At 46.2% G+C, this 26,713-nt stretch overlaps 20 non-coding genes across 20 annotated transcripts; all 20 read left to right on the top strand.

Moving 5' to 3' along the window:
* The first annotated feature begins 997 nt into the window (after positions 1 to 997).
* trnae-cuc (transfer RNA glutamic acid (anticodon CUC)) lies at positions 998 to 1,069 on the top strand. The gene has a single exon. It is a non-coding gene; the product is annotated as a tRNA-Glu (tRNA).
* Positions 1,070 to 2,215: 1,146 nt separating this feature from the next.
* trnae-cuc (transfer RNA glutamic acid (anticodon CUC)) lies at positions 2,216 to 2,287 on the top strand. The gene has a single exon. It is a non-coding gene; the product is annotated as a tRNA-Glu (tRNA).
* A 1,332-nt stretch (positions 2,288 to 3,619) lies between these two features.
* Positions 3,620 to 3,691, top strand: trnae-cuc (transfer RNA glutamic acid (anticodon CUC)). The gene has a single exon. It is a non-coding gene; the product is annotated as a tRNA-Glu (tRNA).
* A 2,192-nt stretch (positions 3,692 to 5,883) lies between these two features.
* Positions 5,884 to 5,955, top strand: trnae-cuc (transfer RNA glutamic acid (anticodon CUC)). The gene has a single exon. It is a non-coding gene; the product is annotated as a tRNA-Glu (tRNA).
* A 1,513-nt stretch (positions 5,956 to 7,468) lies between these two features.
* trnae-cuc (transfer RNA glutamic acid (anticodon CUC)) lies at positions 7,469 to 7,540 on the top strand. Its single transcript has one exon. It is a non-coding gene; the product is annotated as a tRNA-Glu (tRNA).
* A 1,146-nt stretch (positions 7,541 to 8,686) lies between these two features.
* On the top strand, positions 8,687 to 8,758 carry trnae-cuc (transfer RNA glutamic acid (anticodon CUC)). Its single transcript has one exon. It is a non-coding gene; the product is annotated as a tRNA-Glu (tRNA).
* A 1,332-nt stretch (positions 8,759 to 10,090) lies between these two features.
* On the top strand, positions 10,091 to 10,162 carry trnae-cuc (transfer RNA glutamic acid (anticodon CUC)). Its single transcript has one exon. It is a non-coding gene; the product is annotated as a tRNA-Glu (tRNA).
* A 1,146-nt stretch (positions 10,163 to 11,308) lies between these two features.
* On the top strand, positions 11,309 to 11,380 carry trnae-cuc (transfer RNA glutamic acid (anticodon CUC)). Its single transcript has one exon. It is a non-coding gene; the product is annotated as a tRNA-Glu (tRNA).
* A 1,140-nt stretch (positions 11,381 to 12,520) lies between these two features.
* Positions 12,521 to 12,592, top strand: trnae-cuc (transfer RNA glutamic acid (anticodon CUC)). The gene has a single exon. It is a non-coding gene; the product is annotated as a tRNA-Glu (tRNA).
* Positions 12,593 to 13,743: 1,151 nt separating this feature from the next.
* Positions 13,744 to 13,815, top strand: trnae-cuc (transfer RNA glutamic acid (anticodon CUC)). Its single transcript has one exon. It is a non-coding gene; the product is annotated as a tRNA-Glu (tRNA).
* A 109-nt stretch (positions 13,816 to 13,924) lies between these two features.
* Positions 13,925 to 13,996, top strand: trnae-cuc (transfer RNA glutamic acid (anticodon CUC)). The gene has a single exon. It is a non-coding gene; the product is annotated as a tRNA-Glu (tRNA).
* A 2,368-nt stretch (positions 13,997 to 16,364) lies between these two features.
* On the top strand, positions 16,365 to 16,436 carry trnae-cuc (transfer RNA glutamic acid (anticodon CUC)). The gene has a single exon. It is a non-coding gene; the product is annotated as a tRNA-Glu (tRNA).
* Positions 16,437 to 17,581: 1,145 nt separating this feature from the next.
* Positions 17,582 to 17,653, top strand: trnae-cuc (transfer RNA glutamic acid (anticodon CUC)). Its single transcript has one exon. It is a non-coding gene; the product is annotated as a tRNA-Glu (tRNA).
* A 1,151-nt stretch (positions 17,654 to 18,804) lies between these two features.
* trnae-cuc (transfer RNA glutamic acid (anticodon CUC)) lies at positions 18,805 to 18,876 on the top strand. The gene has a single exon. It is a non-coding gene; the product is annotated as a tRNA-Glu (tRNA).
* Positions 18,877 to 20,027: 1,151 nt separating this feature from the next.
* Positions 20,028 to 20,099, top strand: trnae-cuc (transfer RNA glutamic acid (anticodon CUC)). Its single transcript has one exon. It is a non-coding gene; the product is annotated as a tRNA-Glu (tRNA).
* Positions 20,100 to 20,208: 109 nt separating this feature from the next.
* Positions 20,209 to 20,280, top strand: trnae-cuc (transfer RNA glutamic acid (anticodon CUC)). Its single transcript has one exon. It is a non-coding gene; the product is annotated as a tRNA-Glu (tRNA).
* A 2,200-nt stretch (positions 20,281 to 22,480) lies between these two features.
* Positions 22,481 to 22,552, top strand: trnae-cuc (transfer RNA glutamic acid (anticodon CUC)). Its single transcript has one exon. It is a non-coding gene; the product is annotated as a tRNA-Glu (tRNA).
* A 1,151-nt stretch (positions 22,553 to 23,703) lies between these two features.
* On the top strand, positions 23,704 to 23,775 carry trnae-cuc (transfer RNA glutamic acid (anticodon CUC)). Its single transcript has one exon. It is a non-coding gene; the product is annotated as a tRNA-Glu (tRNA).
* Positions 23,776 to 24,926: 1,151 nt separating this feature from the next.
* trnae-cuc (transfer RNA glutamic acid (anticodon CUC)) lies at positions 24,927 to 24,998 on the top strand. Its single transcript has one exon. It is a non-coding gene; the product is annotated as a tRNA-Glu (tRNA).
* A 1,151-nt stretch (positions 24,999 to 26,149) lies between these two features.
* On the top strand, positions 26,150 to 26,221 carry trnae-cuc (transfer RNA glutamic acid (anticodon CUC)). Its single transcript has one exon. It is a non-coding gene; the product is annotated as a tRNA-Glu (tRNA).
* The last annotated feature ends 492 nt before the right edge of the window (positions 26,222 to 26,713 follow it).

The following is a 26,713-nucleotide window of genomic DNA, read 5'->3' as shown; positions in this document are numbered from 1 at the left end:
CCCCAACATGATGCTGTGCTTCACGGTTGGGATGTGTTCTTTGGCTTGCGAGCCCTTTTCGATATAGGACTCGTTTGCCTGTGGATATAGACCATTTTGTACCTGTTTCCTCCAGCATCTTCACAAGGTCCTTTGCTGTAGTTCTGGGATGGATTTGCACTTTTCGACCCAAAGTACGTTCATCTCTAGGAGACAGAACGCGTCTCCTTCCTGAGCGGTATGACGCCTGCGTGGTCCCATGGTGTTTATACTTGCGTACTATTGTTTCTACAGATGAGCGAGGTACCTTCAGGCGTTTGGAAATTGCTCCCAAGGATGAACCAGATTTGTGGAGGTCTACATTTTTTTTCTGAGGTCTTGGCTGATTTCCTTTGGTTTTCCCATGGAGTCAAGCAAAGAGGCACTGAGTTTGAAGGTAGGCCTTGAAATACATCTACAGGTACACCTCCAATTGACTCAAAGGATGTCAATTAGCCTATCAGAAGCCTCTAAAGCCATGACATCATTTTCGGGAATTTTCCAAACTGTTTAAAGGCACAGCCAACTTAGTGTATGTAAACTTCTGACCCACTGGATTTGTGATACACTGAATTATAAGTGAAATAATCGGTCTGTAAACAATTGTTGGAAAAATTACTTGTGTCATGCACAAAGTAGATGTCCTAACCGACTGCCAAAACTATAGTTTGTTAACAAGAAATGTGTGGAGGGGTTGACAAACAGGTTTTAATGACTCCAGCCTAAGTGGATGGAAACTTACGACTTCAACTGTATGTGCCAGCTCACACTGGGAACCGATTTTCTCTCTAGTACCCTTCCCTGGTGGTCTAGTGGTTAGGATTCGGCGCTCTCACCGCCGCTGCCCGGGTTAGATTCCCGGTCAGGGAACTACTCTTTTGCTACATGTTTACTTGTGCAACCTGTCACTATGAATATGGAAGGTTATCGCACATATGTACCAGCTCACACTGGGAACCGATTTGCACTCAAGTACCCTTCCCTGGTGGTCTAGTGGTTAGGATTCGGTGCTCTCACCGCCGTGGCCCGGGTTCGATTCCCGGTCAGGGAACTACTCTTTTGCTACATGTTTACTTGTGCAACCTGTCACTATGAATATGGAAGGTTATCGCACATATGTACCAGCTCACACTGGGAACCGATTTGCACTCTAGTACCCTTCCCTGGTGGTCTAGTGGTTAGGATTCGGCGCTCTCACCGCCGCGGCCCGGGTTCGATTCCCGGTAAAGGAAATAGTCTATGCTCCTTGTTTAGTTGTGCATCCTGTCACTATGAATTTAGTAGGTTGTTGCACATATGTACCACTTCAAATTGCAAACTGATTTGCCCTGCAGTGTCCTTCCCAGGTGTTCTAGTGGTGCACCAGACCCTCCTGCAGCAAAGCACCCCCAACATGATGCTGTGCTTCACGGTTGGGATGTGTTCTTTGGCTTGCTTTTCGATATAGGACTCGTTTGCCTGTGGATATAGACCATTTTGTACCTGTTTTTTTCCAGCATCTTCACAAGGTCCTTTGCTGTAGTTCTGGGATGGATTTGCACTTTTCGACCCAAAGTACGTTCATCTCTAGGAGACAGAACGCGTCTCCTTCCTGAGCGGTATGACGCCTGCGTGGTCCCATGGTGTTTATACTTGCGTACTATTGTTTCTACAGATGAGCGAGGTACCTTCAGGCGTTTGGAAATTGCTCCCAAGGATGAACCAGATTTGTGGAGGTCTACATTTTTTTTCTGAGGTCTTGGCTGATTTCCTTTGGTTTTCCCATGGAGTCAAGCAAAGAGGCACTGAGTTTGAAGGTAGGCCTTGAAATACATCTACAGGTACACCTCCAATTGACTCAAAGGATGTCAATTAGCCTATCAGAAGCTTCTAAAGCCATGACATCATTTTCGGGAATTTTCCAAACTGTTTAAAGGCACAGCCAACTTAGTGTATGTAAACTTCTGACCCACTGGATTTGTGATACACTGAATTATAAGTGAAATAATCGGTCTGTAAACAATTGTTGGAAAAATTACTTGTGTCATGCACAAAGTAGATGTCCTAACCGACTGCCAAAACTATAGTTTGTTAACAAGAAATGTGTGGAGGGGTTGACAAACAGGTTTTAATGACTCCAGCCTAAGTGGATGGAAACTTACGACTTCAACTGTATGTGCCAGCTCACACTGGGAACCGATTTTCTCTCTAGTACCCTTCCCTGGTGGTCTAGTGGTTAGGATTCGGCGCTCTCACCGCCGCGGCCCGGGTTCGATTCCCGGTCAGGGAACTACTCTTTTGCTACATGTTTACTTGTGCAACCTGTCACTATGAATATGGAAGGTTATCGCACATATGTACCAGCTCACACTGGGAACCGATTTGCACTCTAGTACCCTTCCCTGGTGGTCTAGTGGTTAGGATTTGGCGCTCTCACTGCCGCGGCCTGGGTTTGATTCCCGGTCAGGGAAATAGTCTATGCTCCTTGTTTACTTGTGCAACCTGTCACTATGAATTTAGTAGGTTGTTGCACATATGTACCACTTCAAATTGCAAACTGATTTGCCCTGCAGTGTCCTTCCCAGGTGTTCTAGTGGTGCACCAGACCCTCCTGCAGCAAAGCACCCCCGACATGATGCTGTGCTTCACGGTTGGGATGTGTTCTTTGGCTTGCGAGCCCTTTTCGATATAGGACTCGTTTGCCTGTGGATATAGACCATTTTGTACCTGTTTCCTCCAGCATCTTCACAAGGTCCTTTGCTGTAGTTCTGGGATGGATTTGCACTTTTCGACCCAAAGTACGTTCATCTCTAGGAGACAGAACGCGTCTCCTTCCTGAGCGGTATGACGCCTGCGTGGTCCCATGGTGTTTATACTTGCGTACTATTGTTTCTACAGATGAGCGAGGTACCTTCAGGCGTTTGGAAATTGCTCCCAAGGATGAACCAGATTTGTGGAGGTCTACATTTTTTTTCTGAGGTCTTGGCTGATTTCCTTTGGTTTTCCCATGGAGTCAAGCAAAGAGGCACTGAGTTTGAAGGTAGGCCTTGAAATACATCTACAGGTACACCTCCAATTGACTCAAAGGATGTCAATTAGCCTATCAGAAGCCTCTAAAGCCATGACATCATTTTCGGGAATTTTCCAAACTGTTTAAAGGCACAGCCAACTTAGTGTATGTAAACTTCTGACCCACTGGATTTGTGATACACTGAATTATAAGTGAAATAATCGGTCTGTAAACAATTGTTGGAAAAATTACTTGTGTCATGCACAAAGTAGATGTCCTAACCGACTGCCAAAACTATAGTTTGTTAACAAGAAATGTGTGGAGGGGTTGACAAACAGGTTTTAATGACTCCAGCCTAAGTGGATGGAAACTTACGACTTCAACTGTATGTGCCAGCTCACACTGGGAACCGATTTTCTCTCTAGTACCCTTCCCTGGTGGTCTAGTGGTTAGGATTCGGCGCTCTCACCGCCGCTGCCCGGGTTAGATTCCCGGTCAGGGAACTACTCTTTTGCTACATGTTTACTTGTGCAACCTGTCACTATGAATATGGAAGGTTATCGCACATATGTACCAGCTCACACTGGGAACCGATTTGCACTCAAGTACCCTTCCCTGGTGGTCTAGTGGTTAGGATTCGGCGCTCTCACCGCCGTGGCCCGGGTTCGATTCCCGGTCAGGGAACTACTCTTTTGCTACATGTTTACTTGTGCAACCTGTCACTATGAATATGGAAGGTTATCGCACATATGTACCAGCTCACACTGGGAACCGATTTGCACTCTAGTACCCTTCCCTGGTGGTCTAGTGGTTAGGATTCGGCGCTCTCACCGCCGCGGCCCGGGTTCGATTCCCGGTAAAGGAAATAGTCTATGCTCCTTGTTTAGTTGTGCATCCTGTCACTATGAATTTAGTAGGTTGTTGCACATATGTACCACTTCAAATTGCAAACTGATTTGCCCTGCAGTGTCCTTCCCAGGTGTTCTAGTGGTGCACCAGACCCTCCTGCAGCAAAGCACCCCCAACATGATGCTGTGCTTCACGGTTGGGATGTGTTCTTTGGCTTGCGAGCCCTTTTCGATATAGGACTCGTTTGCCTGTGGATATAGACCATTTTGTACCTGTTTTTTTCCAGCATCTTCACAAGGTCCTTTGCTGTAGTTCTGGGATGGATTTGCACTTTTCGACCCAAAGTACGTTCATCTCTAGGAGACAGAACGCGTCTCCTTCCTGAGCGGTATGACGCCTGCGTGGTCCCATGGTGTTTATACTTGCGTACTATTGTTTCTACAGATGAGCGAGGTACCTTCAGGCGTTTGGAAATTGCTCCCAAGGATGAACCAGATTTGTGGAGGTCTACATTTTTTTTCTGAGGTCTTGGCTGATTTCCTTTGGTTTTCCCATGGAGTCAAGCAAAGAGGCACTGAGTTTGAAGGTAGGCCTTGAAATACATCTACAGGTACACCTCCAATTGACTCAAAGGATGTCAATTAGCCTATCAGAAGCTTCTAAAGCCATGACATCATTTTCGGGAATTTTCCAAACTGTTTAAAGGCACAGCCAACTTAGTGTATGTAAACTTCTGACCCACTGGATTTGTGATACACTGAATTATAAGTGAAATAATCGGTCTGTAAACAATTGTTGGAAAAATTACTTGTGTCATGCACAAAGTAGATGTCCTAACCGACTGCCAAAACTATAGTTTGTTAACAAGAAATGTGTGGAGGGGTTGACAAACAGGTTTTAATGACTCCAGCCTAAGTGGATGGAAACTTACGACTTCAACTGTATGTGCCAGCTCACACTGGGAACCGATTTTCTCTCTAGTACCCTTCCCTGGTGGTCTAGTGGTTAGGATTCGGCGCTCTCACTGCCGCGGCCTGGGTTCGATTCCCGGTCAGGGAAATAGTCTATGCTCCTTGTTTACTTGTGCAACCTGTCACTATGAATTTAGTAGGTTGTTGCACATATACCACTTCAAATTGCAAACTGATTTGCCCTGCAGTGTCCTTCCCAGGTGTTCTAGTGGTGCACCAGACCCTCCTGCAGCAAAGCACCCCCGACATGATGCTGTGCTTCACGGTTGGGATGTGTTCTTTGGCTTGCGAGCCCTTTTCGATATAGGACTCGTTTGCCTGTGGATATAGACCATTTTGTACCTGTTTCCTCCAGCATCTTCACAAGGTCCTTTGCTGTAGTTCTGGGATGGATTTGCACTTTTCGACCCAAAGTACGTTCATCTCTAGGAGACAGAACGCGTCTCCTTCCTGAGCGGTATGACGCCTGCGTGGTCCCATGGTGTTTATACTTGCGTACTATTGTTTCTACAGATGAGCGAGGTACCTTCAGGCGTTTGGAAATTGCTCCCAAGGATGAACCAGATTTGTGGAGGTCTAAATTTATTTTCTGAGGTCTTGGCTGATTTCCTTTGGTTTTCCCATGGAGTCAAGCAAAGAGGCACTGAGTTTGAAGGTAGGCCTTGAAATACATCTACAGGTACACCTCCAATTGACTCAAAGGATGTCAATTAGCCTATCAGAAGCCTCTAAAGCCATGACATCATTTTCGGGAATTTTCCAAACTGTTTAAAGGCACAGCCAACTTAGTGTATGTAAACTTCTGACCCACTGGATTTGTGATACACTGAATTATAAGTGAAATAATCGGTCTGTAAACAATTGTTGGAAAAATTACTTGTGTCATGCACAAAGTAGATGTCCTAACCGACTGCCAAAACTATAGTTTGTTAACAAGAAATGTGTGGAGGGGTTGACAAACAGGTTTTAATGACTCCAGCCTAAGTGGATGGAAACGTACGACTTCAACTGTATGTGCCAGCTCACACTGGGAACCGATTTTCTCTCTAGTACCCTTCCCTGGTGGTCTAGTGGTTAGGATTCGGCGCTCTCACCGCCGCGGCCCGGGTTCGATTCCCGGTCAGGGAACTACTCTTTTGCTACATGTTTACTTGTGCAACCTGTCACTATGAATATGGAAGGTTATCGCACATATGTACCAGCTCACACTGGGAACCGATTTGCACTCAAGTACCCTTCCCTGGTGGTCTAGTGGTTAGGATTCTGCGCTCTCACCGCCGCGGCCCGGGTTCGATTCCCGGTCAGGGAACTACTCTTTTGCTACATGTTTACTTGTGCAACCTGTCACTATGAATATGGAAGGTTATCGCACATATGTACCAGCTCACACTGGGAACCGATTTGCACTCTAGTACCCTTCCCTGGTGGTCTAGTGGTTAGGATTTGGCGCTCTCACTGCCGCGGCCTGGGTTCGATTCCCGGTCAGGGAAATAGTCTATGCTCCTTGTTTACTTGTGCAACCTGTCACTATGAATTTAGTAGGTTGTTGCACATATGTACCACTTCAAATTGCAAACTGATTTGCCCTGCAGTGTCCTTCCCAGGTGTTCTAGTGGTGCACCAGACCCTCCTGCAGCAAAGCACCCCCGACATGATGCTGTGCTTCACGGTTGGGATGTGTTCTTTGGCTTGCGAGCCCTTTTCGATATAGGACTCGTTTGCCTGTGGATATAGACCATTTTGTACCTGTTTCCTCCAGCATCTTCACAAGGTCCTTTGCTGTAGTTCTGGGATGGATTTGCACTTTTCGACCCAAAGTACGTTCATCTCTAGGAGACAGAACGCGTCTCCTTCCTGAGCGGTATGACGCCTGCGTGGTCCCATGGTGTTTATACTTGCGTACTATTGTTTCTACAGATGAGCGAGGTACCTTCAGGCGTTTGGAAATTGCTCCCAAGGATGAACCAGATTTGTGGAGGTCTAAATTTATTTTCTGAGGTCTTGGCTGATTTCCTTTGGTTTTCCCATGGAGTCAAGCAAAGAGGCACTGAGTTTGAAGGTAGGCCTTGAAATACATCTACAGGTACACCTCCAATTGACTCAAAGGATGTCAATTAGCCTATCAGAAGCCTCTAAAGCCATGACATCATTTTCGGGAATTTTCCAAACTGTTTAAAGGCACAGCCAACTTAGTGTATGTAAACTTCTGACCCACTGGATTTGTGATACACTGAATTATAAGTGAAATAATCGGTCTGTAAACAATTGTTGGAAAAATTACTTGTGTCATGCACAAAGTAGATGTCCTAACCGACTGCCAAAACTATAGTTTGTTAACAAGAAATGTGTGGAGGGGTTGACAAACAGGTTTTAATGACTCCAGCCTAAGTGGATGGAAACTTACGACTTCAACTGTATGTGCCAGCTCACACTGGGAACCGATTTTCTCTCTAGTACCCTTCCCTGGTGGTCTAGTGGTTAGGATTCGGCGCTCTCACCGCCGCTGCCCGGGTTAGATTCCCGGTCAGGGAACTACTCTTTTGCTACATGTTTACTTGTGCAACCTGTCACTATGAATATGGAAGGTTATCGCACATATGTACCAGCTCACACTGGGAACCGATTTGCACTCAAGTACCCTTCCCTGGTGGTCTAGTGGTTAGGATTCGGCGCTCTCACCGCCGTGGCCCGGGTTCGATTCCCGGTCAGGGAACTACTCTTTTGCTACATGTTTACTTGTGCAACCTGTCACTATGAATATGGAAGGTTATCGCACATATGTACCAGCTCACACTGGGAACCGATTTGCACTCTAGTACCCTTCCCTGGTGGTCTAGTGGTTAGGATTCGGCGCTCTCACCGCCGCGGCCCGGGTTCGATTCCCGGTAAAGGAAATAGTCTATGCTCCTTGTTTAGTTGTGCATCCTGTCACTATGAATTTAGTAGGTTGTTGCACATATGTACCACTTCAAATTGCAAACTGATTTGCCCTGCAGTGTCCTTCCCAGGTGTTCTAGTGGTGCACCAGACCCTCCTGCAGCAAAGCACCCCCAACATGATGCTGTGCTTCACGGTTGGGATGTGTTCTTTGGCTTGCTTTTCGATATAGGACTCGTTTGCCTGTGGATATAGACCATTTTGTACCTGTTTTTTTCCAGCATCTTCACAAGGTCCTTTGCTGTAGTTCTGGGATGGATTTGCACTTTTCGACCCAAAGTACGTTCATCTCTAGGAGACAGAACGCGTCTCCTTCCTGAGCGGTATGACGCCTGCGTGGTCCCATGGTGTTTATACTTGCGTACTATTGTTTCTACAGATGAGCGAGGTACCTTCAGGCGTTTGGAAATTGCTCCCAAGGATGAACCAGATTTGTGGAGGTCTACATTTTTTTTCTGAGGTCTTGGCTGATTTCCTTTGGTTTTCCCATGGAGTCAAGCAAAGAGGCACTGAGTTTGAAGGTAGGCCTTGAAATACATCTACAGGTACACCTCCAATTGACTCAAAGGATGTCAATTAGCCTATCAGAAGCTTCTAAAGCCATGACATCATTTTCGGGAATTTTCCAAACTGTTTAAAGGCACAGCCAACTTAGTGTATGTAAACTTCTGACCCACTGGATTTGTGATACACTGAATTATAAGTGAAATAATCGGTCTGTAAACAATTGTTGGAAAAATTACTTGTGTCATGCACAAAGTAGATGTCCTAACCGACTGCCAAAACTATAGTTTGTTAACAAGAAATGTGTGGAGGGGTTGACAAACAGGTTTTAATGACTCCAGCCTAAGTGGATGGAAACTTACGACTTCAACTGTATGTGCCAGCTCACACTGGGAACCGATTTTCTCTCTAGTACCCTTCCCTGGTGGTCTAGTGGTTAGGATTCGGCGCTCTCACCGCCGCGGCCCGGGTTCGATTCCCGGTCAGGGAACTACTCTTTTGCTACATGTTTACTTGTGCAACCTGTCACTATGAATATGGAAGGTTATCGCACATATGTACCAGCTCACACTGGGAACCGATTTGCACTCAAGTACCCTTCCCTGGTGGTCTAGTGGTTAGGATTTGGCGCTCTCACTGCCGCGGCCTGGGTTCGATTCCCGGTCAGGGAAATAGTCTATGCTCCTTGTTTACTTGTGCAACCTGTCACTATGAATTTAGTAGGTTGTTGCACATATGTACCACTTCAAATTGCAAACTGATTTGCCCTGCAGTGTCCTTCCCAGGTGTTCTAGTGGTGCACCAGACCCTCCTGCAGCAAAGCACCCCCGACATGATGCTGTGCTTCACGGTTGGGATGTGTTCTTTGGCTTGCGAGCCCTTTTCGATATAGGACTCGTTTGCCTGTGGATATAGACCATTTTGTACCTGTTTCCTCCAGCATCTTCACAAGGTCCTTTGCTGTAGTTCTGGGATGGATTTGCACTTTTCGACCCAAAGTACGTTCATCTCTAGGAGACAGAACGCGTCTCCTTCCTGAGCGGTATGACGCCTGCGTGGTCCCATGGTGTTTATACTTGCGTACTATTGTTTCTACAGATGAGCGAGGTACCTTCAGGCGTTTGGAAATTGCTCCCAAGGATGAACCAGATTTGTGGAGGTCTAAATTTATTTTCTGAGGTCTTGGCTGATTTCCTTTGGTTTTCCCATGGAGTCAAGCAAAGAGGCACTGAGTTTGAAGGTAGGCCTTGAAATACATCTACAGGTACACCTCCAATTGACTCAAAGGATGTCAATTAGCCTATCAGAAGCCTCTAAAGCCATGACATCATTTTCGGGAATTTTCCAAACTGTTTAAAGGCACAGCCAACTTAGTGTATGTAAACTTCTGACCCACTGGATTTGTGATACACTGAATTATAAGTGAAATAATCGGTCTGTAAACAATTGTTGGAAAAATTACTTGTGTCATGCACAAAGTAGATGTCCTAACCGACTGCCAAAACTATAGTTTGTTAACAAGAAATGTGTGGAGGGGTTGACAAACAGGTTTTAATGACTCCAGCCTAAGTGGATGGAAACTTACGACTTCAACTGTATGTGCCAGCTCACACTGGGAACCGATTTTCTCTCTAGTACCCTTCCCTGGTGGTCTAGTGGTTAGGATTCGGCGCTCTCACCGCCGCTGCCCGGGTTAGATTCCCGGTCAGGGAACTACTCTTTTGCTACATGTTTACTTGTGCAACCTGTCACTATGAATATGGAAGGTTATCGCACATATGTACCAGCTCACACTGGGAACCGATTTGCACTCAAGTACCCTTCCCTGGTGGTCTAGTGGTTAGGATTCGGCGCTCTCACCGCCGTGGCCCGGGTTCGATTCCCGGTCAGGGAACTACTCTTTTGCTACATGTTTACTTGTGCAACCTGTCACTATGAATATGGAAGGTTATCGCACATATGTACCAGCTCACACTGGGAACCGATTTGCACTCTAGTACCCTTCCCTGGTGGTCTAGTGGTTAGGATTCGGCGCTCTCACCGCCGCGGCCCGGGTTCGATTCCCGGTAAAGGAAATAGTCTATGCTCCTTGTTTAGTTGTGCATCCTGTCACTATGAATTTAGTAGGTTGTTGCACATATGTACCACTTCAAATTGCAAACTGATTTGCCCTGCAGTGTCCTTCCCAGGTGTTCTAGTGGTGCACCAGACCCTCCTGCAGCAAAGCACCCCCAACATGATGCTGTGCTTCACGGTTGGGATGTGTTCTTTGGCTTGCTTTTCGATATAGGACTCGTTTGCCTGTGGATATAGACCATTTTGTACCTGTTTTTTTCCAGCATCTTCACAAGGTCCTTTGCTGTAGTTCTGGGATGGATTTGCACTTTTCGACCCAAAGTACGTTCATCTCTAGGAGACAGAACGCGTCTCCTTCCTGAGCGGTATGACGCCTGCGTGGTCCCATGGTGTTTATACTTGCGTACTATTGTTTCTACAGATGAGCGAGGTACCTTCAGGCGTTTGGAAATTGCTCCCAAGGATGAACCAGATTTGTGGAGGTCTACATTTTTTTTCTGAGGTCTTGGCTGATTTCCTTTGGTTTTCCCATGGAGTCAAGCAAAGAGGCACTGAGTTTGAAGGTAGGCCTTGAAATACATCTACAGGTACACCTCCAATTGACTCAAAGGATGTCAATTAGCCTATCAGAAGCTTCTAAAGCCATGACATCATTTTCGGGAATTTTCCAAACTGTTTAAAGGCACAGCCAACTTAGTGTATGTAAACTTCTGACCCACTGGATTTGTGATACACTGAATTATAAGTGAAATAATCGGTCTGTAAACAATTGTTGGAAAAATTACTTGTGTCATGCACAAAGTAGATGTCCTAACCGACTGCCAAAACTATAGTTTGTTAACAAGAAATGTGTGGAGGGGTTGACAAACAGGTTTTAATGACTCCAGCCTAAGTGGATGGAAACTTACGACTTCAACTGTATGTGCCAGCTCACACTGGGAACCGATTTTCTCTCTAGTACCCTTCCCTGGTGGTCTAGTGGTTAGGATTCGGCGCTCTCACCGCCGCGGCCCGGGTTCGATTCCCGGTCAGGGAACTACTCTTTTGCTACATGTTTACTTGTGCAACCTGTCACTATGAATATGGAAGGTTATCGCACATATGTACCAGCTCACACTGGGAACCGATTTGCACTCTAGTACCATTCCCTGGTGGTCTAGTGGTTAGGATTCGGCGCTCTCACTGCCGCGGCCTGGGTTCGATTCCCGGTCAGGGAAATAGTCTATGCTCCTTGTTTACTTGTGCAACCTGTCACTATGAATTTAGTAGGTTGTTGCACATATGTACCACTTCAAATTGCAAACTGATTTGCCCTGCAGTGTCCTTCCCAGGTGTTCTAGTGGTGCACCAGACCCTCCTGCAGCAAAGCACCCCCGACATGATGCTGTGCTTCACGGTTGGGATGTGTTCTTTGGCTTGCGAGCCCTTTTCGATATAGGACTCGTTTGCCTGTGGATATAGACCATTTTGTACCTGTTTCCTCCAGCATCTTCACAAGGTCCTTTGCTGTAGTTCTGCACTTTTCGACCCAAAGTACGTTCATCTCTAGGAGACAGAACGCGTCTCCTTCCTGAGCGGTATGACGCCTGCGTGGTCCCATGGTGTTTATACTTGCGTACTATTGTTTCTACAGATGAGCGAGGTACCTTCAGGCGTTTGGAAATTGCTCCCAAGGATGAACCAGATTTGTGGAGGTCTACATTTTTTTTCTGAGGTCTTGGCTGATTTCCTTTGGTTTTCCCATGGAGTCAAGCAAAGAGGCACTGAGTTTGAAGGTAGGCCTTGAAATACATCTACAGGTACACCTCCAATTGACTCAAAGGATGTCAATTAGCCTATCAGAAGCCTCTAAAGCCATGACATCATTTTCGGGAATTTTCCAAACTGTTTAAAGGCACAGCCAACTTAGTGTATGTAAACTTCTGACCCACTGGATTTGTGATACACTGAATTATAAGTGAAATAATCGGTCTGTAAACAATTGTTGGAAAAATTACTTGTGTCATGCACAAAGTAGATGTCCTAACCGACTGCCAAAACTATAGTTTGTTAACAAGAAATGTGTGGAGGGGTTGACAAACAGGTTTTAATGACTCCAGCCTAAGTGGATGGAAACTTACGACTTCAACTGTATGTGCCAGCTCACACTGGGAACCGATTTTCTCTCTAGTACCCTTCCCTGGTGGTCTAGTGGTTAGGATTCGGCGCTCTCACCGCCGCGGCCCGGGTTCGATTCCCGGTCAGGGAACTACTCTTTTGCTACATGTTTACTTGTGCAACCTGTCACTATGAATATGGAAGGTTATCGCACATATGTACCAGCTCACACTGGGAACCGATTTGCACTCAAGTACCCTTCCCTGGTGGTCTAGTGGTTAGGATTCGGCGCTCTCACTGCCGCGGCCTGGGTTCGATTCCCGGTCAGGGAAATAGTCTATGCTCCTTGTTTACTTGTGCAACCTGTCACTATGAATTTAGTAGGTTGTTGCACATATGTACCACTTCAAATTGCAAACTGATTTTCCCTGCAGTGTCCTTCCCAGGTGTTCTAGTGGTGCACCAGACCCTCCTGCAGCAAAGCACCCCCGACATGATGCTGTGCTTCACGGTTGGGATGTGTTCTTTGGCTTGCGAGCCCTTTTCGATATAGGACTCGTTTGCCTGTGGATATAGACCATTTTGTACCTGTTTCCTCCAGCATCTTCACAAGGTCCTTTGCTGTAGTTCTGGGATGGATTTGCACTTTTCGACCCAAAGTACGTTCATCTCTAGGAGACAGAACGCGTCTCCTTCCTGAGCGGTATGACGCCTGCGTGGTCCCATGGTGTTTATACTTGCGTACTATTGTTTCTACAGATGAGCGAGGTACCTTCAGGCGTTTGGAAATTGCTCCCAAGGATGAACCAGATTTGTGGAGGTCTAAATTTTTTTTCTGAGGTCTTGGCTGATTTCCTTTGGTTTTCCCATGGAGTCAAGCAAAGAGGCACTGAGTTTGAAGGTAGGCCTTGAAATACATCTACAGGTACACCTCCAATTGACTCAAAGGATGTCAATTAGCCTATCAGAAGCCTCTAAAGCCATGACATCATTTTCGGGAATTTTCCAAACTGTTTAAAGGCACAGCCAACTTAGTGTATGTAAACTTCTGACCCACTGGATTTGTGATACACTGAATTATAAGTGAAATAATCGGTCTGTAAACAATTGTTGGAAAAATTACTTGTGTCATGCACAAAGTAGATGTCCTAACCGACTGCCAAAACTATAGTTTGTTAACAAGAAATGTGTGGAGGGGTTGACAAACAGGTTTTAATGACTCCAGCCTAAGTGGATGGAAACTTACGACTTCAACTGTATGTGCCAGCTCACACTGGGAACCGATTTTCTCTCTAGTACCCTTCCCTGGTGGTCTAGTGGTTAGGATTCGGCGCTCTCACCGCCGCGGCCCGGGTTCGATTCCCGGTCAGGGAACTACTCTTTTGCTACATGTTTACTTGTGCAACCTGTCACTATGAATATGGAAGGTTATCGCACATATGTACCAGCTCACACTGGGAACCGATTTGCACTCAAGTACCCTTCCCTGGTGGTCTAGTGGTTAGGATTCGGCGCTCTCACCGCCGCGGCCCGGGTTCGATTCCCGGTCAGGGAACTACTCTTTTGCTACATGTTTACTTGTGCAACCTGTCACTATGAATATGGAAGGTTATCGCACATATGTACCAGCTCACACTGGGAACCGATTTGCACTCTAGTACCCTTCCCTGGTGGTCTAGTGGTTAGGATTCGGCGCTCTCACTGCCGCGGCCTGGGTTCGATTCCCGGTCAGGGAAATAGTCTATGCTCCTTGTTTACTTGTGCAACCTGTCACTATGAATTTAGTAGGTTGTTGCACATATGTACCACTTCAAATTGCAAACTGATTTGCCCTGCAGTGTCCTTCCCAGGTGTTCTAGTGGTGCACCAGACCCTCCTGCAGCAAAGCACCCCCGACATGATGCTGTGCTTCACGGTTGGGATGTGTTCTTTGGCTTGCGAGCCCTTTTCGATATAGGACTCGTTTGCCTGTGGATATAGACCATTTTGTACCTGTTTCCTCCATCACAAGGTCCTTTGCTGTAGTTCTGGGATGGATTTGCACTTTTCGACCCAAAGTACGTTCATCTCTAGGAGACAGAACGCGTCTCCTTCCTGAGCGGTATGACGCCTGCGTGGTCCCATGGTGTTTATACTTGCGTACTATTGTTTCTACAGATGAGCGAGGTACCTTCAGGCGTTTGGAAATTGCTCCCAAGGATGAACCAGATTTGTGGAGGTCTAAATTTATTTTCTGAGGTCTTGGCTGATTTCCTTTGGTTTTCCCATGGAGTCAAGCAAAGAGGCACTGAGTTTGAAGGTAGGCCTTGAAATACATCTACAGGTACACCTCCAATTGACTCAAAGGATGTCAATTAGCCTATCAGAAGCCTCTAAAGCCATGACATCATTTTCGGGAATTTTCCAAACTGTTTAAAGGCACAGCCAACTTAGTGTATGTAAACTTCTGACCCACTGGATTTGTGATACACTGAATTATAAGTGAAATAATCGGTCTGTAAACAATTGTTGGAAAAATTACTTGTGTCATGCACAAAGTAGATGTCCTAACCGACTGCCAAAACTATAGTTTGTTAACAAGAAATGTGTGGAGGGGTTGACAAACAGGTTTTAATGACTCCAGCCTAAGTGGATGGAAACTTACGACTTCAACTGTATGTGCCAGCTCACACTGGGAACCGATTTTCTCTCTAGTACCCTTCCCTGGTGGTCTAGTGGTTAGGATTCGGCGCTCTCACTGCCGCGGCCTGGGTTCGATTCCCGGTCAGGGAAATAGTCTATGCTCCTTGTTTACTTGTGCAACCTGTCACTATGAATTTAGTAGGTTGTTGCACATATGTACCACTTCAAATTGCAAACTGATTTGCCCTGCAGTGTCCTTCCCAGGTGTTCTAGTGGTGCACCAGACCCTCCTGCAGCAAAGCACCCCCGACATGATGCTGTGCTTCACGGTTGGGATGTGTTCTTTGGCTTGCGAGCCCTTTTCGATATAGGACTCGTTTGCCTGTGGATATAGACCATTTTGTACCTGTTTCCTCCAGCATCTTCACAAGGTCCTTTGCTGTAGTTCTGGGATGGATTTGCACTTTTCGACCCAAAGTACGTTCATCTCTAGGAGACAGAACGCGTCTCCTTCCTGAGCGGTATGACGCCTGCGTGGTCCCATGGTGTTTATACTTGCGTACTATTGTTTCTACAGATGAGCGAGGTACCTTCAGGCGTTTGGAAATTGCTCCCAAGGATGAACCAGATTTGTGGAGGTCTAAATTTATTTTCTGAGGTCTTGGCTGATTTCCTTTGGTTTTCCCATGGAGTCAAGCAAAGAGGCACTGAGTTTGAAGGTAGGCCTTGAAATACATCTACAGGTACACCTCCAATTGACTCAAAGGATGTCAATTAGCCTATCAGAAGCCTCTAAAGCCATGACATCATTTTCGGGAATTTTCCAAACTGTTTAAAGGCACAGCCAACTTAGTGTATGTAAACTTCTGACCCACTGGATTTGTGATACACTGAATTATAAGTGAAATAATCGGTCTGTAAACAATTGTTGGAAAAATTACTTGTGTCATGCACAAAGTAGATGTCCTAACCGACTGCCAAAACTATAGTTTGTTAACAAGAAATGTGTGGAGGGGTTGACAAACAGGTTTTAATGACTCCAGCCTAAGTGGATGGAAACTTACGACTTCAACTGTATGTGCCAGCTCACACTGGGAACCGATTTTCTCTCTAGTACCCTTCCCTGGTGGTCTAGTGGTTAGGATTCGGCGCTCTCACCGCCGCGGCCCGGGTTCGATTCCCAGTCAGGGAACTACTCTTTTGCTACATGTTTACTTGTGCAACCTGTCACTATGAATATGGAAGGTTATCGCACATATGTACCAGCTCACACTGGGAACCGATTTGCACTCAAGTACCCTTCCCTGGTGGTCTAGTGGTTAGGATTCGGTGCTCTCACCGCCGCGGCCCGGGTTCGATTCCCGGTCAGGGAACTACTCTTTTGCTACATGTTTACTTGTGCAACCTGTCACTATGAATATGGAAGGTTATCGCACATATGTACCAGCTCACACTGGGAACCGATTTGCACTCTAGTACCCTTCCCTGGTGGTCTAGTGGTTAGGATTCGGCGCTCTCACTGCCGCGGCCTGGGTTCGATTCCCGGTCAGGGAAATAGTCTATGCTCCTTGTTTACTTGTGCAACCTGTCACTATGAATTTAGTAGGTTGTTGCACATATGTACCACTTCAAATTGCAAACTGATTTGCCCTGCAGTGTCCTTCCCAGGTGTTCTAGTGGTGCACCAGACCCTCCTGCAGCAAAGCACCCCCGACATGATGCTGTGCTTCACGGTTGGGATGTGTTCTTTGGCTTGCGAGCCCTTTTCAATATAGGACTCGTTTGCCTGTGGATATAGACCATTTTGTACCTGTTTCCTCCATCACAAGGTCCTTTGCTGTAGTTCTGGGATGGATTTGCACTTTTCGACCCAAAGTACGTTCATCTCTAGGAGACAGAACGCGTCTCCTTCCTGAGCGGTATGACGCCTGCGTGGTCCCATGGTGTTTATACTTGCGTACTATTGTTTCTACAGATGAGCGAGGTACCTTCAGGCGTTTGGAAATTGCTCCCAAGGATGAACCAGATTTGTGGAGGTCTAAATTTATTTTCTGAGGTCTTGGCTGATTTCCTTTGGTTTTCCCATGGAGTCAAGCAAAGAGGCACTGAGTTTGAAGGTAGGCCTTGAAATACATCTACAGGTACACCTCCAATTGACTCAAAGGATGTCAATTAGCCTATCAGAAGCCTCTAAAGCCATGACATCATTTTCGGGAATTTTCCAAACTGTTTAAAGGCACAGCCAACTTAGTGTATGTAAACTTCTGACCCACTGGATTTGTGATACACTGAATTATAAGTGAAATAATCGGTCTGTAAACAATTGTTGGAAAAATTACTTGTGTCATGCACAAAGTAGATGTCCTAACCGACTGCCAAAACTATAGTTTGTTAACAAGAAATGTGTGGAGGGGTTGACAAACAGGTTTTAATGACTCCAGCCTAAGTGGATGGAAACTTACGACTTCAACTGTATGTGCCAGCTCACACTGGGAACCGATTTTCTCTCTAGTACCCTTCCCTGGTGGTCTAGTGGTTAGGATTCGGCGCTCTCACCGCCGCGGCCCGGGTTCGATTCCCGGTCAGGGAACTACTCTTTTGCTACATGTTTACTTGTGCAACCTGTCACTATGAATATGGAAGGTTATCGCACATATGTACCACCTCACACTGGGAACCGATTTGCACTCTAGTACCATTCCCTGGTGGTCTAGTGGTTAGGATTCGGCGCTCTCACTGCCGCGGCCTGGGTTCGATTCCCGGTCAGGGAAATAGTCTATGCTCCTTGTTTACTTGTGCAACCTGTCACTATGAATTTAGTAGGTTGTTGCACATATGTACCACTTCAAATTGCAAACTGATTTGCCCTGCAGTGTCCTTCCCAGGTGTTCTAGTGGTGCACCAGACCCTCCTGCAGCAAAGCACCCCCGACATGATGCTGTGCTTCACGGTTGGGATGTGTTCTTTGGCTTGCGAGCCCTTTTCGATATAGGACTCGTTTGCCTGTGGATATAGACCATTTTGTACCTGTTTCCTCCAGCATCTTCACAAGGTCCTTTGCTGTAGTTCTGGGATGGATTTGCACTTTTCGACCCAAAGTACGTTCATCTCTAGGAGACAGAACGCGTCTCCTTCCTGAGCGGTATGACGCCTGCGTGGTCCCATGGTGTTTATACTTGCGTACTATTGTTTCTACAGATGAGCGAGGTACCTTCAGGCGTTTGGAAATTGCTCCCAAGGATGAACCAGATTTGTGGAGGTCTAAATTTATTTTCTGAGGTCTTGGCTGATTTCCTTTGGTTTTCCCATGGAGTCAAGCAAAGAGGCACTGAGTTTGAAGGTAGGCCTTGAAATACATCTACAGGTACACCTCCAATTGACTCAAAGGATGTCAATTAGCCTATCAGAAGCCTCTAAAGCCATGACATCATTTTCGGGAATTTTCCAAACTGTTTAAAGGCACAGCCAACTTAGTGTATGTAAACTTCTGACCCACTGGATTTGTGATACACTGAATTATAAGTGAAATAATCGGTCTGTAAACAATTGTTGGAAAAATTACTTGTGTCATGCACAAAGTAGATGTCCTAACCGACTGCCAAAACTATAGTTTGTTAACAAGAAATGTGTGGAGGGGTTGACAAACAGGTTTTAATGACTCCAGCCTAAGTGGATGGAAACTTACGACTTCAACTGTATGTGCCAGCTCACACTGGGAACCGATTTTCTCTCTAGTACCCTTCCCTGGTGGTCTAGTGGTTAGGATTCGGCGCTCTCACCGCCGCGGCCCGGGTTCGATTCCCGGTCAGGGAACTACTCTTTTGCTACATGTTTACTTGTGCAACCTGTCACTATGAATATGGAAGGTTATCGCACATATGTACCACCTCACACTGGGAACCGATTTGCACTCTAGTACCATTCCCTGGTGGTCTAGTGGTTAGGATTCGGCGCTCTCACTGCCGCGGCCTGGGTTCGATTCCCGGTCAGGGAAATAGTCTATGCTCCTTGTTTACTTGTGCAACCTGTCACTATGAATTTAGTAGGTTGTTGCACATATGTACCACTTCAAATTGCAAACTGATTTGCCCTGCAGTGTCCTTCCCAGGTGTTCTAGTGGTGCACCAGACCCTCCTGCAGCAAAGCACCCCCGACATGATGCTGTGCTTCACGGTTGGGATGTGTTCTTTGGCTTGCGAGCCCTTTTCGATATAGGACTCGTTTGCCTGTGGATATAGACCATTTTGTACCTGTTTCCTCCAGCATCTTCACAAGGTCCTTTGCTGTAGTTCTGGGATGGATTTGCACTTTTCGACCCAAAGTACGTTCATCTCTAGGAGACAGAACGCGTCTCCTTCCTGAGCGGTATGACGCCTGCGTGGTCCCATGGTGTTTATACTTGCGTACTATTGTTTCTACAGATGAGCGAGGTACCTTCAGGCGTTTGGAAATTGCTCCCAAGGATGAACCAGATTTGTGGAGGTCTACATTTATTTTCTGAGGTCTTGGCTGATTTCCTTTGGTTTTCCCATGGAGTCAAGCAAAGAGGCACTGAGTTTGAAGGTAGGCCTTGAAATACATCTACAGGTACACCTCCAATTGACTCAAAGGATGTCAATTAGCCTATCAGAAGCCTCTAAAGCCATGACATCATTTTCGGGAATTTTCCAAACTGTTTAAAGGCACAGCCAACTTAGTGTATGTAAACTTCTGACCCACTGGATTTGTGATACACTGAATTATAAGTGAAATAATCGGTCTGTAAACAATTGTTGGAAAAATTACTTGTGTCATGCACAAAGTAGATGTCCTAACCGACTGCCAAAACTATAGTTTGTTAACAAGAAATGTGTGGAGGGGTTGACAAACAGGTTTTAATGACTCCAGCCTAAGTGGATGGAAACTTACGACTTCAACTGTATGTGCCAGCTCACACTGGGAACCGATTTTGTCTCTAGTACCCTTCCCTGGTGGTCTAGTGGTTAGGATTCGGCGCTCTCACCGCCGCGGCCCGGGTTCGATTCCCGGTCAGGGAACTACTCTTTTGCTACATGTTTACTTGTGCAACCTGTCACTATGAATATGGAAGGTTATCGCACATATGTACCAGCTCACACTGGGAACCGATTTGCACTCAAGTACCCTTCCCTGGTGGTCTAGTGGTTAGGATTCGGCGCTCTCACCGCCGCGGCCCGGGTTCGATTCCCGGTCAGGGAACTACTCTTTTGCTACATGTTTACTTGTGCAACCGGTCACTATGAATATGGAAGGTTATCGCACATATGTACCAGCTCACACTGGGAACCGATTTGCACTCTAGTACCCTTCCCTGGTGGTCTAGTGGTTAGGATTCGGCGCTCTCACTGCTGCGGCCTGGGTTCGATTCCCGGTCAGGGAAATAGTCTATGCTCCTTGTTTACTTGTGCAACCTGTCACTATGAATTTAGTAGGTTGTTGCACATATGTACCACTTCAAATTGCAAACTGATTTGCCCTGCAGTGTCCTTCCCAGGTGTTCTAGTGGTGCACCAGACCCTCCTGCAGCAAAGCACCCCCAACATGATGCTGTGCTTCACGGTTGGGATGTGTTCTTTGGCTTGCGAGCCCTTTTCGATATAGGACTCGTTTGCCTGTGGATATAGACCATTTTGTACCTGTTTCCTCCAGCATCTTCACAAGGTCCTTTGCTGTAGTTCTGGGATGGATTTGCACTTTTCGACCCAAAGTACGTTCATCTCTAGGAGACAGAACGCGTCTCCTTCCTGAGCGGTATGACGCCTGCGTGGTCCCATGGTGTTTATACTTGCGTACTATTGTTTCTACAGATGAGCGAGGTACCTTCAGGCGTTTGGAAATTGCTCCCAAGGATGAACCAGATTTGTGGAGGTCTACATTTTTTTTCTGAGGTCTTGGCTGATTTCCTTTGGTTTTCCCATGGAGTCAAGCAAAGAGGCACTGAGTTTGAAGGTAGGCCTTGAAATACATCTACAGGTACACCTCCAATTGACTCAAAGGATGTCAATTAGCCTATCAGAAGCTTCTAAAGCCATGACATCATTTTCGGGAATTTTCCAAACTGTTTAAAGGCACAGCCAACTTAGTGTATGTAAACTTCTGACCCACTGGATTTGTGATACACTGAATTATAAGTGAAATAATCGGTCTGTAAACAATTGTTGGAAAAATTACTTGTGTCATGCACAAAGTAGATGTCCTAACCGACTGCCAAAACTATAGTTTGTTAACAAGAAATGTGTGGAGGGGTTGACAAACAGGTTTTAATGACTCCAGCCTAAGTGGATGGAAACTTACGGTCACTATGAATATGGAAGGTTATCGCACATATGTACCAGCTCACACTGGGAACCGATTTGCACTCTAGTACCCTTCCCTGGTGGTCTAGTGGTTAGGATTCGGCGCTCTCACTGCTGCGGCCTGGGTTCGATTCCCGGTCAGGGAAATAGTCTATGCTCCTTGTTTACTTGTGCAACCTGTCACTATGAATTTAGTAGGTTGTTGCACATATGTACCACTTCAAATTGCAAACTGATTTGCCCTGCAGTGTCCTTCCCAGGTGTTCTAGTGGTGCACCAGACCCTCCTGCAGCAAAGCACCCCCAACATGATGCTGTGCTTCACGGTTGGGATGTGTTCTTTGGCTTGCGAGCCCTTTTCGATATAGGACTCGTTTGCCTGTGGATATAGACCATTTTGTACCTGTTTCCTCCAGCATCTTCACAAGGTCCTTTGCTGTAGTTCTGGGATGGATTTGCACTTTTCGACCCAAAGTACGTTCATCTCTAGGAGACAGAACGCGTCTCCTTCCTGAGCGGTATGACGCCTGCGTGGTCCCATGGTGTTTATACTTGCGTACTATTGTTTCTACAGATGAGCGAGGTACCTTCAGGCGTTTGGAAATTGCTCCCAAGGATGAACCAGATTTGTGGAGGTCTACATTTTTTTTCTGAGGTCTTGGCTGATTTCCTTTGGTTTTCCCATGGAGTCAAGCAAAGAGGCACTGAGTTTGAAGGTAGGCCTTGAAATACATCTACAGGTACACCTCCAATTGACTCAAAGGATGTCAATTAGCCTATCAGAAGCTTCTAAAGCCATGACATCATTTTCGGGAATTTTCCAAACTGTTTAAAGGCACAGCCAACTTAGTGTATGTAAACTTCTGACCCACTGGATTTGTGATACACTGAATTATAAGTGAAATAATCGGTCTGTAAACAATTGTTGGAAAAATTACTTGTGTCATGCACAAAGTAGATGTCCTAACCGACTGCCAAAACTATAGTTTGTTAACAAGAAATGTGTGGAGGGGTTGACAAACAGGTTTTAATGACTCCAGCCTAAGTGGATGGAAACTTACGACTTCAACTGTATGTGGGAACCAATTTTCTCTCTAGTACCCTTCCCTGGTGGTCTAGTGGTTAGGATTCGGCGCTCTCACCGCCGCGGCCCGGGTTCGATTCCCGGTCAGGGAACTACTCTTTTGCTACATGTTTACTTGTGCAACCTGTCACTATGAATATGGAAGGTTATCGCACATATGTACCAGCTCACACTGGGAACCGATTTGCACTCTAGTACCATTCCCTGGTGGTCTAGTGGTTAGGATTCGGCGCTCTCACTGCCGCGGCCTGGGTTCGATTCCTGGTCAGGGAAATAGTCTATGCTCCTTGTTTACTTGTGCAACCTGTCACTATGAATTTAGTAGGTTGTTGCACATATGTACCACTTCAAATTGCAAACTGATTTGCCCTGCATTGTCCTTCCCAGGTGTTCTAGTGGTGCACCAGACCCTCCTGCAGCAAAGCACCCCCGACATGATGCTGTGCTTCACGGTTGGGATGTGTTCTTTGGCTTGCGAGCCCTTTTCGATATAGGACTCGTTTGCCTGTGGATATAGACCATTTTGTACCTGTTTCCTCCAGCATCTTCACAAGGTCCTTTGCTGTAGTTCTGGGATGGATTTGCACTTTTCGACCCAAAGTACGTTCATCTCTAGGAGACAGAACGCGTCTCCTTCCTGAGCGGTATGACGCCTGCGTGGTCCCATGGTGTTTATACTTGCGTACTATTGTTTCTACAGATGAGCGAGGTACCTTCAGGCGTTTGGAAATTGCTCCCAAGGATGAACCAGATTTGTGGAGGTCTACATTTTTTTTCTGAGGTCTTGGCTGATTTCCTTTGGTTTTCCCATGGAGTCAAGCAAAGAGGCACTGAGTTTGAAGGTAGGCCTTGAAATACATCTACAGGTACACCTCCAATTGACTCAAAGGATGTCAATTAGCCTATCAGAAGCTTCTAAAGCCATGACATCATTTTCAGGAATTTTCCAAACTGTTTAAAGGCACAGCCAACTTAGTGTATGTAAACTTCTGACCCACTGGATTTGTGATACACTGAATTATAAGTGAAATAATCGGTCTGTAAACAATTGTTGGAAAAATTACTTGTGTCATGCACAAAGTAGATGTCCTAACCGACTGCCAAAACTATAGTTTGTTAACAAGAAATGTGTGGAGGGGTTGACAAACAGGTTTTAATGACTCCAGCCTAAGTGGATGGAAACTTACGACTTCAACTGTATGTGCCAGCTCACACTGGGAACCGATTTTCTCTCTAGTACCCTTCCCTGGTGGTCTAGTGGTTAGGATTCGGCGCTCTCACCGCCGCGGCCCGGGTTCGATTCCCGGTCAGGGAACTACTCTTTTGCTACATGTTTACTTGTGCAACCTGTCACTATGAATATGGAAGGTTATCGCACATATGTACCAGCTCACACTGGGAACCGATTTGCACTCTAGTACCATTCCCTGGTGGTCTAGTGGTTAGGATTCGGCGCTCTCACTGCCGCGGCCTGGGTTCGATTCCTGGTCAGGGAAATAGTCTATGCTCCTTGTTTACTTGTGCAACCTGTCACTATGAATTTAGTAGGTTGTTGCACATATGTACCACTTCAAATTGCAAACTGATTTGCCCTGCAGTGTCCTTCCCAGGTGTTCTAGTGGTGCACCAGACCCTCCTGCAGCAAAGCACCCCCGACATGATGCTGTGCTTCACGGTTGGGATGTGTTCTTTGGCTTGCGAGCCCTTTTCGATATAGGACTCGTTTGCCTGTGGATATAGACCATTTTGTACCTGTTTCCTCCAGCATCTTCACAAGGTCCTTTGCTGTAGTTCTGGGATGGATTTGCACTTTTCGACCCAAAGTACGTTCATCTCTAGGAGACAGAACGCGTCTCCTTCCTGAGCGGTATGACGCCTGCGTGGTCCCATGGTGTTTATACTTGCGTACTATTGTTTCTACAGATGAGCGAGGTACCTTCAGGCGTTTGGAAATTGCTCCCAAGGATGAACCAGATTTGTGGAGGTCTACATTTTTTTTCTGAGGTCTTGGCTGATTTCCTTTGGTTTTCCCATGGAGTCAAGCAAAGAGGCACTGAGTTTGAAGGTAGGCCTTGAAATACATCTACAGGTACACCTCCAATTGACTCAAAGGATGTCAATTAGCCTATCAGAAGCTTCTAAAGCCATGACATCATTTTCAGGAATTTTCCAAACTGTTTAAAGGCACAGCCAACTTAGTGTATGTAAACTTCTGACCCACTGGATTTGTGATACACTGAATTATAAGTGAAATAATCGGTCTGTAAACAATTGTTGGAAAAATTACTTGTGTCATGCACAAAGTAGATGTCCTAACCGACTGCCAAAACTATAGTTTGTTAACAAGAAATGTGTGGAGGGGTTGACAAACAGGTTTTAATGACTCCAGCCTAAGTGGATGGAAACTTACGACTTCAACTGTATGTGCCAGCTCACACTGGGAACCGATTTTCTCTCTAGTACCCTTCCCTGGTGGTCTAGTGGTTAGGATTCGGCGCTCTCACCGCCGCGGCCCGGGTTCGATTCCCGGTCAGGGAACTACTCTTTTGCTACATGTTTACTTGTGCAACCTGTCACTATGAATATGGAAGGTTATCGCACATATGTACCAGCTCACACTGGGAACCGATTTGCACTCTAGTACCATTCCCTGGTGGTCTAGTGGTTAGGATTCGGCGCTCTCACTGCCGCGGCCTGGGTTCGATTCCCGGTCAGGGAAATAGTCTATGCTCCTTGTTTACTTGTGCAACCTGTCACTATGAATTTAGTAGGTTGTTGCACATATGTACCACTTCAAATTGCAAACTGATTTGCCCTGCAGTGTCCTTCCCAGGTGTTCTAGTGGTGCACCAGACCCTCCTGCAGCAAAGCACCCCCGACATGATGCTGTGCTTCACGGTTGGGATGTGTTCTTTGGCTTGCGAGCCCTTTTCGATATAGGACTCGTTTGCCTGTGGATATAGACCATTTTGTACCTGTTTCCTCCAGCATCTTCACAAGGTCCTTTGCTGTAGTTCTGGGATGGATTTGCACTTTTCGACCCAAAGTACGTTCATCTCTAGGAGACAGAACGCGTCTCCTTCCTGAGCGGTATGACGCCTGCGTGGTCCCATGGTGTTTATACTTGCGTACTATTGTTTCTACAGATGAGCGAGGTACCTTCAGGCGTTTGGAAATTGCTCCCAAGGATGAACCAGATTTGTGGAGGTCTACATTTTTTTTCTGAGGTCTTGGCTGATTTCCTTTGGTTTTCCCATGGAGTCAAGCAAAGAGGCACTGAGTTTGAAGGTAGGCCTTGAAATACATCTACAGGTACACCTCCAATTGACTCAAAGGATGTCAATTAGCCTATCAGAAGCCTCTAAAGCCATGACATCATTTTCGGGAATTTTCCAAACTGTTTAAAGGCACAGCCAACTTAGTGTATGTAAACTTCTGACCCACTGGATTTGTGATACACTGAATTATAAGTGAAATAATCGGTCTGTAAACAATTGTTGGAAAAATTACTTGTGTCATGCACAAATTAGATGTCCTAACCGACTGCCAAAACTATAGTTTGTTAACAAGAAATGTGTGGAGGGGTTGACAAACAGGTTTTAATGACTCCAGCCTAAGTGGATGGAAACTTACGACTTCAACTGTATGTGCCAGCTCACACTGGGAACCGATTTTCTCTCTAGTACCCTTCCCTGGTGGTCTAGTGGTTAGGATTTGGCGCTCTCACCGCCGCGGCCCGGGTTCGATTCCCGGTCAGGGAAATAGTCTATGCTCCTTGTTTACTTGTGCAACCTGTCACTATGAATTTAGTAGGTTGTCGCACATATGTACCAGCTCACACTGGGAACCGATTTGCACTGCAGTGTCCTTCCCAGGTGTTCTAGTGGTGCACCAGACCCTCCTGCAGCAAAGCACCCCCGACATGATGCTGTGCTTCACGGTTGGGATGTGTTCTTTGGCTTGCGAGCCCTTTTCGATATAGGACTCGTTTGCCTGTGGATATAGACCATTTTGTACCTGTTTCCTCCAGCATCTTCACAAGGTCCTTTGCTGTAGTTCTGGGATGGATTTGCACTTTTCGACCCAAAGTACGTTCATCTCTAGGAGACAGAACGCGTCTCCTTCCTGAGCGGTATGACGCCTGCGTGGTCCCATGGTGTTTATACTTGCGTACTATTGTTTCTACAGATGAGCGAGGTACCTTCAGGCGTTTGGAAATTGCTCCCAAGGATGAACCAGATTTGTGGAGGTCT

The sequence above is a fragment of the Oncorhynchus mykiss genome, chromosome 10 (genome assembly GCF_057628025.1).
Source record: "Oncorhynchus mykiss isolate SJ-2025 chromosome 10, ASM5762802v1, whole genome shotgun sequence".
NCBI lineage: Eukaryota > Metazoa > Chordata > Actinopteri > Salmoniformes > Salmonidae > Oncorhynchus > Oncorhynchus mykiss.
Note: the sequence above shows the minus strand (reverse complement) of the source record. Positions and strands in the feature narration are given on the sequence as shown.